Here is a 12,435-nt window from a genome sequence, read left to right on the forward strand (position 1 = left end):
TTAAAGTTTAAACTTAAAGTTAAACCTTAAGTTTAAACCTTAAAGTTTAAACCTTAAAGTTTAAACCTTAAAGTTTAAACCTTAAGTTTAAACCTTAAAGTTTAAACCTTAAAGTTTAAACCTTAAAGTTTAAACCTTAAAGTTTAAACCTTAAAGTTTTAAACCTTAAAGTTTAAACCTTAAAGTTTAAACCTTAAAGTTTAACCTTACAGTTTAAACCTTAAAGTTTAAACCTTAAAGTTTAAACCTTAAAGTTTAAACCTTAAAGTTTAAACCTTAAGTTTAAACCTTAAAGTTTAAACCTTAAAGTTTAAACCTTAAAGTTTAAACCTTAAAGTTTAAACCTTAAGTTTAAACCTAAGTTTAAACCTTAAAGTTTAAACCTTAAAGTTTAAACCTTAAAGTTTAACCTTAAAGTTTAAACCTTAAAGTTTAACCTTAAAGTTTAACCTTAAAGTTTAAACCTTAAAGTTTAAACTTTAAAGTTTAAACCTTAAGTTTAAACCTTAAAGTTTAAACCTTAAAGTTTAAACCTTAAAGTTTAAACCTTAAGTTTAAACCTTAAAGTTTAAACCTTAAAGTTTAAACCTTAAAGTTTAACCTTAAAGTTTAAACCTTAAAGTTTAAACCTTAAAGTTTAAACCTTAAAGTTTAAACCTTAAAGTTTAACCTTAAAGTTTAAACCTTAAAGTTTAAACCTTAAAGTTTAAACCTTAAAGTTTTAAACCTTAAAGTTTAAACCTTAAAGTTTAAACCTTACAGTTTAACCTAAGTTTAAACCTTAAAGTTTAAACCTTAAGTTTAAACCTTAAGTTTAAACCTTAAAGTTTAAACCTTAAAGTTTAAACCTTAAAGTTTAAACCTTAATGAGTTTAAACCTTAAAGTTTAAACCTTAAAGTTTAACCTAAAGTTTAAACCTTAAAGTTTAAACCTTAAAGTTTAAACCTTAAAGTTTTAAACCCTTAAAGTTTAAACCTTAAAGTTTAAACCTTAAGTTTAAACCTTAAAGTTTAAACCTTAAAGTTTTAAACCTAAAGTTTAAACCTAAAGTTTAAACCTTAAAGTTTAAACCTTAAAGTTTAAACCTTAAAGTTTAAACCTTAAAGTTTAAACTAACTTTAACTTAAGTTTAAACCTTAAAGTTTAACCTAAAGTTTAAACCTTAACGTATTAAACCTTAAAGTTTAAACCTTAAAGTTTAACCCTTAAAGTTTAACCTTAAAGTTTAAACCTTAAAGTTTAAACCTTAAGTTTAAACCTAAAGTTTAACCTTACAGTTTAAACCTTAAAGTTTTAAACCTTAAAGTTTAAACCTTAAAGTTTAAACCTTAAGTTTAACCTTTAAGGTTTAACCTTAAAGTTTAAACCTTAAAGTTTAAACCTTAAGTTTAAACCTTAAAGTTTAAACCTTAAAGTTTAAACCTTAAAGTTTAAACCTTAAAGTTTAAACCTTAAAGTTTAAACCTTAAAGTTTAAACCTTAAAGTTTAAACCTTAAAGTTTAAACCTTAAAGTTTAAACCTTAAAGTTTAAACCTTAAAGTTTAAACCTTAAAGTTTAAACCTTAAAGTTTAAACCTTAAAGTTTAAACCTTAAAGTTTAAACCTTAAAGTTTAAACCTTAAAGTTTAAACCTTAAAGTTTAAACCTTAAAGTTTAAACCTTAAAGTTTAAACCTTAAAGTTTAAACCTTAAAGTTTAAACCTTAAAGTTTAAACCTTAAAGTTTAAACCTTAAAGTTTAAACCTTAAAGTTTAAACCTTAAAGTTTAAACCTTAAAGTTTAAACCTTAAAGTTTAAACCTTAAAGTTTAAACCTTAAAGTTTAAACCTTAAAGTTTAAACCTTAAAGTTTAAACCTTAAAGTTTAAACCTTAAAGTTTAAACCTTAAAGTTTAAACCTTAAAGTTTAAACCTTAAAGTTTAAACCTTAAAGTTTAAACCTTAAAGTTTAAACCTTAAAGTTAGGTTTTGCACAGCAGTACTATTCCTTAAAAAATAGTAAAGTACATTTATGTTTCAGCATTGAAGGGTTTAAATGTGCACACTTGTTAAAACTACAAGATATTCACTTTAAGAAAAGTTGTATGAACCTATACTCCAATTTTCTCACCACCATGAGCTCACATTTTAGAACTGTAACTTAAGGGGCCATGTACAAATATATGTGGAACGTAACCTCCTATCACCTGGCATCCACATGAGGTCATTTTACTGCCACGTTAGTTGTAGACTAGAAAACATTACAGGGGACAGCCAAAATGGGTGATTGCAGAACCCAAAGTTCCCATGGAAGCACCTGATCCAAACAGTATTCTGGTATAAAAAAAAAGAAAAAAAAGGTAGTGGCACAGGGTTAGCATGCCACTACTTGCATAATTACCTAACCCTGCAAGAAGACACCTCACAAAGACGTCAAACTGAAATAAGTGACCATCTCACAACCCAGTATTGTCCATATATACAACTCCAAGATGGGTGTAATTGACCTTATCAGTTGCTACCACACAAGTGGCAAAAAATGGAAATTGAGGGTACTAATTAAGGATCTTGCTATAGCCAATAGCTGGCTGTTGTACTGCAAAGACCAATGTGTGACACACAAAGAAGAGCATCATGCTTTTCTGCATGGAAGCTGCCAAAATGGTCTTGGGCCTCACATGGGCTTGTGAGGCTATAGAAGATTGGACTGCATTCAAGACTCCCGAGTCACCTTTCCCACGTGCTATCCGTTAAACACTGCAAGGTTAACATGCAGCATGCTCTGCATTGATTGATTCTCTGCTGGTCTGGTTTGTGTAGAGTACTGGGAGTCTGCTTGGTGGGGCACCGACTCACCTTTATCAAGCTAGCCAAAATGAACTGCGCACCAGATTGGTATGGCTCCCCGTGTCATAACGCTAACCAGGAGGATGAGCATTAGCAGTCATACCAAGTCATCATCACCCAGCCATTGTCCCAAGGAAGAAGAACCTGGACCAGCTGCTGCTTTCCAGATCTCTAGACACTTGCTGGGGTTCAAACCATCATCCCTGAACGAAACCAAAGAGCCATTCTAGTGCCATCATACACCGCAAGACCTCTAGAATGCTCCGTTGTAACTCCATGACCACATTAATAGGTAAGGGTACTTACCCAAAGCAGCCAGCAGGTGGTTTTTCTTTTTCAAGCTCGCAGCAGGCAACAGTTCAACAATAAACACCCTATTCTGACTCATGGTGCTGATTTTCTACACGTTTCCAAATTCATTCTAAGTCATCTAGTTTGATAGAGGAGTTCATTTTGATGAAAACAGTATATGGTTTGTTAGGGGTTGCAGCAAAAACAGCTGAACTAGAAGCTAAAATATGAAGCCCCACCATGCAATGCATTCTGGGTTTTTTAAAGTCCATTTCTGATGTTCAGAACCGTGATAATACACATTTCTGGCACCTAGCAGGAGCTCAACAATGAAATCAGAAGCTGAGCTGTGATTTCTGTCTTCAAAACAGAGTTTGAAGACAAATAAAACAAAATAAAACTTGGTTAAAATATCAGACTTTTAAAACCAAATTCAAGCCCCTTCAGAGAAGCCTTAAGATAAAACTCCATCATCCAACAGTTATCACTGAGATGACTTTTTAAAGCTGAGCTGAGTTCATTCCAATAACATGAGTTTATTGGAATGAACTCATGTTTATTCCAATAAACATGAATGAACATGAGTTCATCTGTTCCTTTTTACTCCTTAAAAGTAAAAGGAGAGAAAATCTGTTTAAACATATTTACTTTTAAGGCCAATTCCTGGTGAGCCGAGCAGCATTGAGGCAAAACTCCTTCATTCAACAGAAACTCAGACGAGGTTTTAAAGCTCAGCTGATTATTTAAAAGATTGAGCTAAAAAAGCAAATCAAAATGTAGTGAAACCTGGTTGAGGTAAGAGGCCACTGAAGTTAGGGTTAAGTCCCAGCGCGATAAGACGTTCCTAGCCAGACTTTGACTAGGTCGAAAAATGAACGGGAGTCTATGGCAGCTACATGAAAGGAATGGGCTAGGACCACCAAACATGGCGGGGACCTGCAGAGGGTTGGAGGGAGAATACGAATCAAGTTTGGTCAAATGAGCACTTCTTTTTGTACTTCACCAATTTTCCATTCTGTGCTCCACCCAGGTCCGTTTAACAGTTTCAGGACCTGACCAGCACCCCTCAGCATCATTTGCTTGAGAAATAATGAGATTTGGAACCTATTGGAACTTCTTCATCGTGCTTGAACAACCAGAGACTGTCAGGATCTGCGGCTTCAGCAGTTCCTCTGGTTTCCTTCTAGGTGGCGTTCGAGAGCTCGCCCGCGTATTCACACACCCTCTCCACAGGTGTGTTTCGGCACACCTGTGGATCATCAGCGGGAGCATATTAGGAGCGGGTTCCCGGCACTTCGTCGCCAGAGTGTTGTCGCCTTTGTGGTACATCTGGTCCTGAGATCTCTAGAAAGATATCCAGTCTGTTTCGCACGCTTACCTGTCCTGTACCTTTCTGTGATTCCTAGGCTCCCTGTTGTCTGGACACTCCATGCGAAGTACGGGATTTGCAGTTCCATCCGCTGAGCTCCCTGACGAGTTACGCCCACCTACCAGCTGTTCGATCACACCGGTCCGCTCCTGATCAGACGCTCCTGCATTACACACCAATTGTCTTTTGTAAATAAATCTTTAATCTGATCTCCTGAGAGAGTCTTTGCATGTGGGTTCGGAGAGTTCAAAACAACATGACAGAGACCAGATGAAGAACCAGACAGGTCCAACTGATGACTTTAGGAGCAACTGTCGTGGCCATTTATGCTAAGGTTTTGTAGTTTATCATTTCTACCAATTTTGTTTTGTTCTTTGGGTAGTTGGAATATATTTAAGTTAATTTAGAATCAAAATTTGTCATTAATTTTTATATTTGGAATTGTTTAATTTACGTTGTTAATTGTTAGACCCTCCCACCAATTTAAGTAATTAATTAAGAACACACCGGGTGCTGGGTGGATTGTTTGGTGGATGTCTGGTGTGGACGGGAGGTTTGGTAGAATGATTTTTTTTTTTTGAACACTTGTTTACACCTTCAAACATTAAATTGAGATTATTTTTCATTTCAACTAAGTTACAAGACCTTTATTTCTACTTTTGCAATAAATGAATCGAGTCAAAGTGCGTACAAATCCCAAACCGCCTGTTACCACCCACAGCCTTTATTGGAGTTTTTATTTTTTGCTTTTTTGGAACGAAAGGCTGCGACAAGCAACTTTATTTCAGATGTATGGTGCATCAGAACCAACTCCTCCTGGTACCAGGTAACAACTGAGCCGGGCCGGGTGGGATCACAGCTTTCATGGTTGCACAGAAAGAAGGAAAGAAAAGGAATATTTAATAGCTGAAGCAAAAAGAGCAACAGCTCTTTAAACCTTAAAGTTTAAACTAAGGGTACCTAGGTTGAGGGAGAGACTCTCCTCTCAGGCAAAAAGTGTGAGAAGAAGACGCAGAATGTACAAGACAAGTTTATTTATTATATGTGTACACAATCAGCTGCATAAAAAATACACAAAGATTTTTTAAAAACTTTATTTGGTCGTTAAACACCCAGCAACCCACATTACATTAGAAGAATTATGAAAATCAAACATGAACCAATCAGCACATTATCCCAGTGATTCTCTGAGGTTTGAATAAATCAGTAAAATCACAGTAAAGAGCCCGAAGTTCTCTAGAAAACTCAAAACATGAAATATGGAGTTAAAAAAGTAAAAACCAAAACAAACTGAGAGAAATTAAAGCTGAGAATCAATGATGACGTAAAACTTCAAGATTTAGCTTTTACAATGAACATAAAATATATAAAATCTTTATTTTCCAGGTTCCACATGTTTCTGAAAACTGCTCTAAGATCAGAGTTTCTGTAGGACATCCAGTTCTAAACTGGTTAAACTGGTTTCTCTGATGGAAGCTGAAGTTTCGCTGCAGTTTCCAGTGAAGCATCTTTTTATCTGTGGAGCTTTGAGGAACATTTTCATGTCAGCAGAAGGACGAAGCAGCAGAGAAAAGAGGTTTGAAGTGTCTTTCATGGCTTCAAAGCTGAACTGAAAATGATTCCCATGTTTCCATTCTCAGACCATTTCTGGTTCCAGGATGAAAATGAATCAGAGAGAAAAAAGATCAACTTTCCAGTTGAATCCAGTTCAGATCAAAACTCCACGAAGCCTCTAAATGGAGCCCAGTTTGAATTGGATCTTTATTGATCCAAAGAGACAAACAATAAATGACAGACACGAGAAAATAAACGGGAGGAAAACCTTGGAGGTCAGAGGTCATCATCATGATCCAGTCAGAGTCTCTTTAGACTCAAACTGCTGCAGCTTCAACCTCTGAGGATCAGCAGGACACTGAGACCATTCTCTACTTCACAGAGATCAGAACCTGCAGAGAGAAGAAGGAAGGAGAGAGCAGATCAGTGAGTGTTTCCAGCCTCTCTCCAGCAGCAGTCAGTGACGCAGCACATCCAGTAGATGGTTTCCAGGCTGCAGTCAGACTGATCTCAGAGCTGTGACCAGGATGAACCCGATCAGTTGTTTCCTGTTGAGCTGAGAGAGCAAACAGATCTGAGATCAGATCTGCTGCTGCCACAGTTTGATGGATGAGGACCACTGTCTCTAGACATGTTGGACGGCTGGAGTCCAGCTGGACTTCCTGGAGACATGGACACAGCAACAACACTCATCTTCACACCAACACAAACGCAGGAACACAGCAAGCTGCTGCTCCTCTGATTGGCTGATTGCTGTCTCTGTGTCCAATCAGGAAGCCTGAACCATTCTCCTCCCACTGAGAAGCTGCAGCTTTAAGAGAGTTTGTAGAAATCTGCTGTCAGAGTTTGTTGGTTCTGATCAGGAGGAAACCAGAACCACAGCTCCATGAAGCCAGCAGCTTGGTTCTGAAGGAGAACCGGGCCACACACACACGCACACACACACATACACCTGTGTGTGGGCGTGTGTGTGTGTGTACATATATACACATACATACTTTTAAGTACAATTCAACAACCTGGATGTCCATGTGACAATATTTTATTAACATTTATTTAAAAAAAAACAAAACAACTACTGTATTGTTTTTACCTCTAAAATATATATTTCTCAAATATCAATTGTTACAGCTAATCGTGGATCCGTTTAAGTAAATTTAAAGCAAGTACACTCTGCGGTCGGAGTCCCGTTCGGAAGTGCGGTCGGAAATGCCCCGAACGGGACTCCGACCGCAGAGTGTACTTGCTTTAAATTTACTTAAATGGATCCACGATTAGCTGTAACAATTGATATTTGAGAAATATATATTTTAGAGGTAAAAACAATACAGTAGGGTTTTTTTTATTTGAAATAAAGGTCGGAGCCGTGGTCTGAGATGCGGGGAGCCGCGTTCGGAAATTCGGATCAACTGACAAAACAGTTGGATTTTTATTTTGCAGATTTTGGTTCAGCTGCTAAATAAAAGCTGGAGAGTTTATATTTTGGAAACCAGTGTAGAGTCTGAAAACATGTTATATATTTAAAACTCAATAATACATCCAGGCTGAAGCCTTTGTGCTATGAGTGACCTACACATTCAACAGACTCAGGCTGCCATATACAGATAAACACCACAGCTGGGAGGCCCAACATATACAAACAGTGGTGCCAAAGCACGTTGACACGTGGCAAGAGGAAGATGAAATCGAACCTACGCCCTTCCTATTACAAGACAACAACGCTACTCTCAGAATCTTGACTTTTGGATCCCACAGAGGAATGTTATTGACAACCTCAAAATATACTTCAGTTTTTCTGATTCAGCTCAATTCTTCCTCTAAAACCAGGTTCTGAGTCTCTGATGTCAGCAATTATAAATCACTGCAATTAGTAAACATGATTTGATTTTAAAATAATTGGACATAATTTATTCTCCTTGTTAATTTATCATTTCTCTTTCATACATTTTATTCATTGTTAGCTTTCAGTGCCTGCGATGGACTGGTGACCTGTCCAGGGTGAACCCCGCCTCTCGTCTGATGACAGCTGGAGCTGGGCCCCACCGGCCCCCCTCACCACCCTGCAGGGATCAATGTGTTCAGATCATGGATGGAAAGATTTTATGGTAGATTGTCTCCCTTAAGACCTCACTGAAAACAGCTTCATAGTTGATGCCTCAACATCAACTGATTCTATGATATTGCTGACTATTTTTTCTACTTCTAACATAAACAGGTAAAGAAGTAACCTAGAAATGTTTCCCCACCCCAGGCATCCGGTCCCAATCATCATCGGTTCCGATGATGTCACATGCATAGCGAGTCCGCTACGTCTTAAAATTGTAAGTCAGACTTTTTTCTTTGCCATTTGTCTGTACTCTTTAAAATACAAGTGTTCTTTTTTTGTAGGTTTCTGTAAAGTGCAGTGAATGGGAATGTTCTGCCGTTGATCCTCACTGTTCTTAGGAAGGAGAAATGTCAGTATGTTTGCAATAATACTGGAATACTGTGATATTAAATTAAAACAATACTCTGTCCTTGGTTAAATATTTTTCACATTTCCTCTAAAGTGTACCTTGTCAAGAAAACTGGCATAAGGGTATGAGATCTTTCCAGGCACACGCAGAAAAAGATGTATAATGGCTTGGAAGAAATAAAGTAATCCTGTAGTTTGATTAAAAGTTAATTAAGTTGAATAAGTCGGAATAATATGAGTATAAGTAATCACTCAATAACTTTCTGCAAAGAATCTCTGATTAATGATCTGTAATGATTTAACTATGTAATGATTATGTTAATGATTAACAATAAGACAAAAGATGTGATTTATTGTCAATGAATATGAAGTTGTAATCATTTGAAATCAATTCAAATAGGATGAATGTGTTTAATGAGTTATAATAAATAATAGTGAGTTATAGGAAAAGAGAGGAATGCAGTACAGCCCTGAAACAGGAAATGTCGCAAGCAGTTCTGAACAGATGGCCAAAGCGGCAGGATGGGTGGTGCGGTGAGTTTGGCTGAGGCAACGGAAAAAGAGGAAGTACGGGAACTTCCACTATGGTCAGCAAAAACAGGTTGGGAAATGTAGGGACTTTTTCATGAGAGACAGCAGATGTGAAGCAAGTCACGTAGACCAAACCTCCCCATACACACATATGGTGAGGAGAGGCATAAAAAGGGGCTGAAAAGAGGAACCAGCTGTTCCCAGTCCGGCGGCGCAGAAGGAGAGACAACTCACAGAGGAGCAGATTGAGCTACGGACCGCACTTCAGAACCACGGGGAAGCTCGGACTTCACACCGCTAAGAAAGGACTGGGTCCCATCGCCCCATCTCTGGTTCTTTATTTGACCGTTGGTCTCGTCTCAACCCAGCACTTTCAAACTCTGCAACAAGACTTGGAGGAAGGACAAAGACCCCTAAGGGATGAAGAACTGGGTCTTGCAAAAGGATTCGGACCCGTTCTGCTTTGTTTCCTTTCTAAGGAGGATTTTTCCACACAAGGCAAAGACCTCAACCAAGGACGCTAGAAATTCCTGTTGCCAAAAGATCCACCATCTTCTGGGTATGAGTTGAATCTGCTCATCGAAATTCCATTTCAGAACGTGCGACTTAAAAGTTAGGGAAAGGAGACAGGGTAGTATGATTGTACATGTAAATTTTATTACACTGTTTTTGAATTATATACGATTGATTATTGATTTGTATGTCGCATACCCCTGCTTAAGCTTGCTTAATAAATTTATACTATAAAATTCTAATGAGGTTGGTGGACATTGGAATTAATAGAGTCATTTAATCTTTGTCCAGTTCTTTTAATTAAGGTAAAACTAATGTACATGATTCCAGTAAATAGGAGGCTTCATAATTTCCTTTGGTGAGATTAAATAATGACCCTGGGACTTACATCTAAGTCACTAAACATAATCTAGCCGGTTCCAAGTGCAAGTTATGATTTAGAAAGTGGGCTACCGTTAACAGAAGTGGTTATTGGAATTATGCAGCTGCGAGGGCTACTCAGCTGATTGTTTCTTAACTGTAAAGGGTCATAACTTCTGGATTGGAGGTAGTTAGAGCTAGACGAATCACTTTCGCCACCAGTTTAAATAGATTATCTCTTATAGAGTACTCTTAGGGTAATACCCAGGACTCAGAGATTTTCCGGACCTGTTAGACGGAGAACTGGTCAGTAGGCAGCCCTGGGGAGTAGTGAGGAGTGGGCGGGGCTGACTATTGCAGGATAACCTTCAACCTATTGTTTCATTGTACTAATTTTCATAAGCATGTTGTCTGCAAATTTTGAATGCATTGACAATTTGTACAATTCTGTACAAGTACATATTGGCAATGTACTCTTGAAAAATGTAAATGTATTTAAAATAAAATGTGATTTGTTATGCATGCCTGCATCCAACTCTATGACCATTCGTGACGCCAACATTCACCATCCGACCCGATGGAACTGGAGAGGTTCTGAAGGAGGAGTGGCAGAGGATCCCCAAATCCAGCTGTGAAAAACCAGTTGCATCATTTCCAAGAAGACTCATGGCTGTACAAGCTAAAAAGGGGTTTCTACTGAGCAAAAGGTCTGAATACTTATGACCATGTGATGTTTCAGTTTTTCTTTTTTTTTTTTATAAATTTACAAAGCTTTCTACAATTCTGTATGTTTTCTGTCAAGAGGGGATGCTGAGTATACATTAATGAGAAATAATATGAACTTTTCTGAGATTAGCAAATGGCTGCAATGAAACAGAGTGAGAAATTTAAAGGGGTATGAATACGTTTCATTCATTAATTCACCAGGGACTTTGATTTTGCTCATTAAAACAAAATCAGAGTAAAGGAAAAACATGGATATTTGAAATGTCCGTGATTGTATTCAGTGACTCAAATATAAAATACATAAAACAGCTTTCCTAGCAAGTTGGCAAACAGCTGTGGAAATTATTGCTGTGATTCAACCAACAATTTTCTGATTTTCTAATGAGCAAACATTTAAAACCAGAAAGACTCGGAAATGGAGCGATGGTCAGAAAGAGGTCAAGTTTTCCATATTAAAGAAAGTCCATAAAGTAACGCATTTGATCCACAATGTCTGATTCAATCTGGATTTTCTACTGATAAAAGCCCAGAGAAATCCTCTCTGATCAATAAATTATTGACTTCATATTGAAATATTTTCCATCCACCAATCAGGAACCCAGATATCTCAGCCGGGCCACAAACACTCAGAACCTACTGGTACCAGTTTGACTCCACTATGAAACTGGGAGCAAACTCAGCTTGTTGTCTGGGTTACAGATGAAAACTCAGAGAAAATCAGAGTTCCTGATTGAAACCAGGTGCTGCAGCTCTGCATCATAACCAGAACCAGAACCAGAACCAGGCCCAGTTCTGGTTCTGTCCAGCAGCTCAAAGAGAGAAAACCCAGTCAGGACTGGAAACCAGAAGAATGTGGAGTTAAAACTCACCTGATCAGATCTTTGCTTCTCCTTCTGTTCACACAAACCGAGTCGGAACGAACTGGACCCGATTCTCCAGAACTTGAACCGGACCCACCTGTGGCTCCGCCCCCTCTCACAGCAGAGGTGTGTTGCTAATGAGAAGAATCCTGTCTGATCATCACTACCAGGAAATAAATGGAAAATAACAACCAGTTCACATTTCAGTTTATAGCTTATTTATGTTTAAACATTTCAAGATTTTTTTTCCATTACTATTTCATTAAATTAATAAAGATTTTCAAGTTGATCAGATTCAGTTTTATCTATAAAGACTTTTATAAAATAGCCAAAGCTGCACCAAGTTTCTGCTCAGCAACACAATAAACCACTAATAACAGTTTCTGCTTGTTCTAATCCTCAGCGCTCACGTAGCAGAGCTCACTTCCTCTGACTCCCCAGAGGATCCATCACTCTGCGTCTCTGAGGTCTGAGTCCGGGTCCAGAAAATTATCTTTACACCCGTCTGGCCCCCCGGCACTGCAGAACAGGACATTACCTGTCCAGATCGCTACAAAAACCTTTTACAAAAAAACAGAAATATAAAATACAGCGGACCTAATTCAAACCTCAGACTGAAGAACTTTTGGCCTCCAACTCGCTTAAACTTAAACATTTAAACTCTTTTAAACACCAGATCTCTCTGTGCTAAAGCTCTATTAATTAATGATTTCATCACTGAGCATAATATCAATGTTATGTTTCTGACAGAAACATGGTTGAATGACAATAACGAACCGATCGTACCTCCTAACTACAATTTCTTAAGTGAGAATAGAAAACATAAAAAAGGAGGAGGTGTGGCCTCAATATTTAAGAATATACCATACCATACCAACTTTATTTATGAAGCACTTTATACACCGACAGGACCAAAGTGCTATACACAATCATAAAATACAATGCGATT

At 37.6% G+C, this 12,435-nt stretch overlaps 1 long non-coding RNA gene across 1 annotated transcript; it reads left to right on the forward strand.

Moving 5' to 3' along the window:
* Positions 1–4,119: 4,119 nt before the first annotated feature.
* On the forward strand, positions 4,120–4,696 carry LOC116711165 (uncharacterized). The gene is made up of 2 exons (XR_004337178.1): positions 4,120–4,441; positions 4,525–4,696. It is a non-coding gene; the product is annotated as an uncharacterized LOC116711165 (long non-coding RNA).
* Positions 4,697–12,435: the final 7,739 nt, after the last annotated feature.

Source organism: Xiphophorus hellerii, chromosome 2, assembly GCF_003331165.1.
Source record: "Xiphophorus hellerii strain 12219 chromosome 2, Xiphophorus_hellerii-4.1, whole genome shotgun sequence".
NCBI classification, from domain to species: domain Eukaryota; kingdom Metazoa; phylum Chordata; class Actinopteri; order Cyprinodontiformes; family Poeciliidae; genus Xiphophorus; species Xiphophorus hellerii.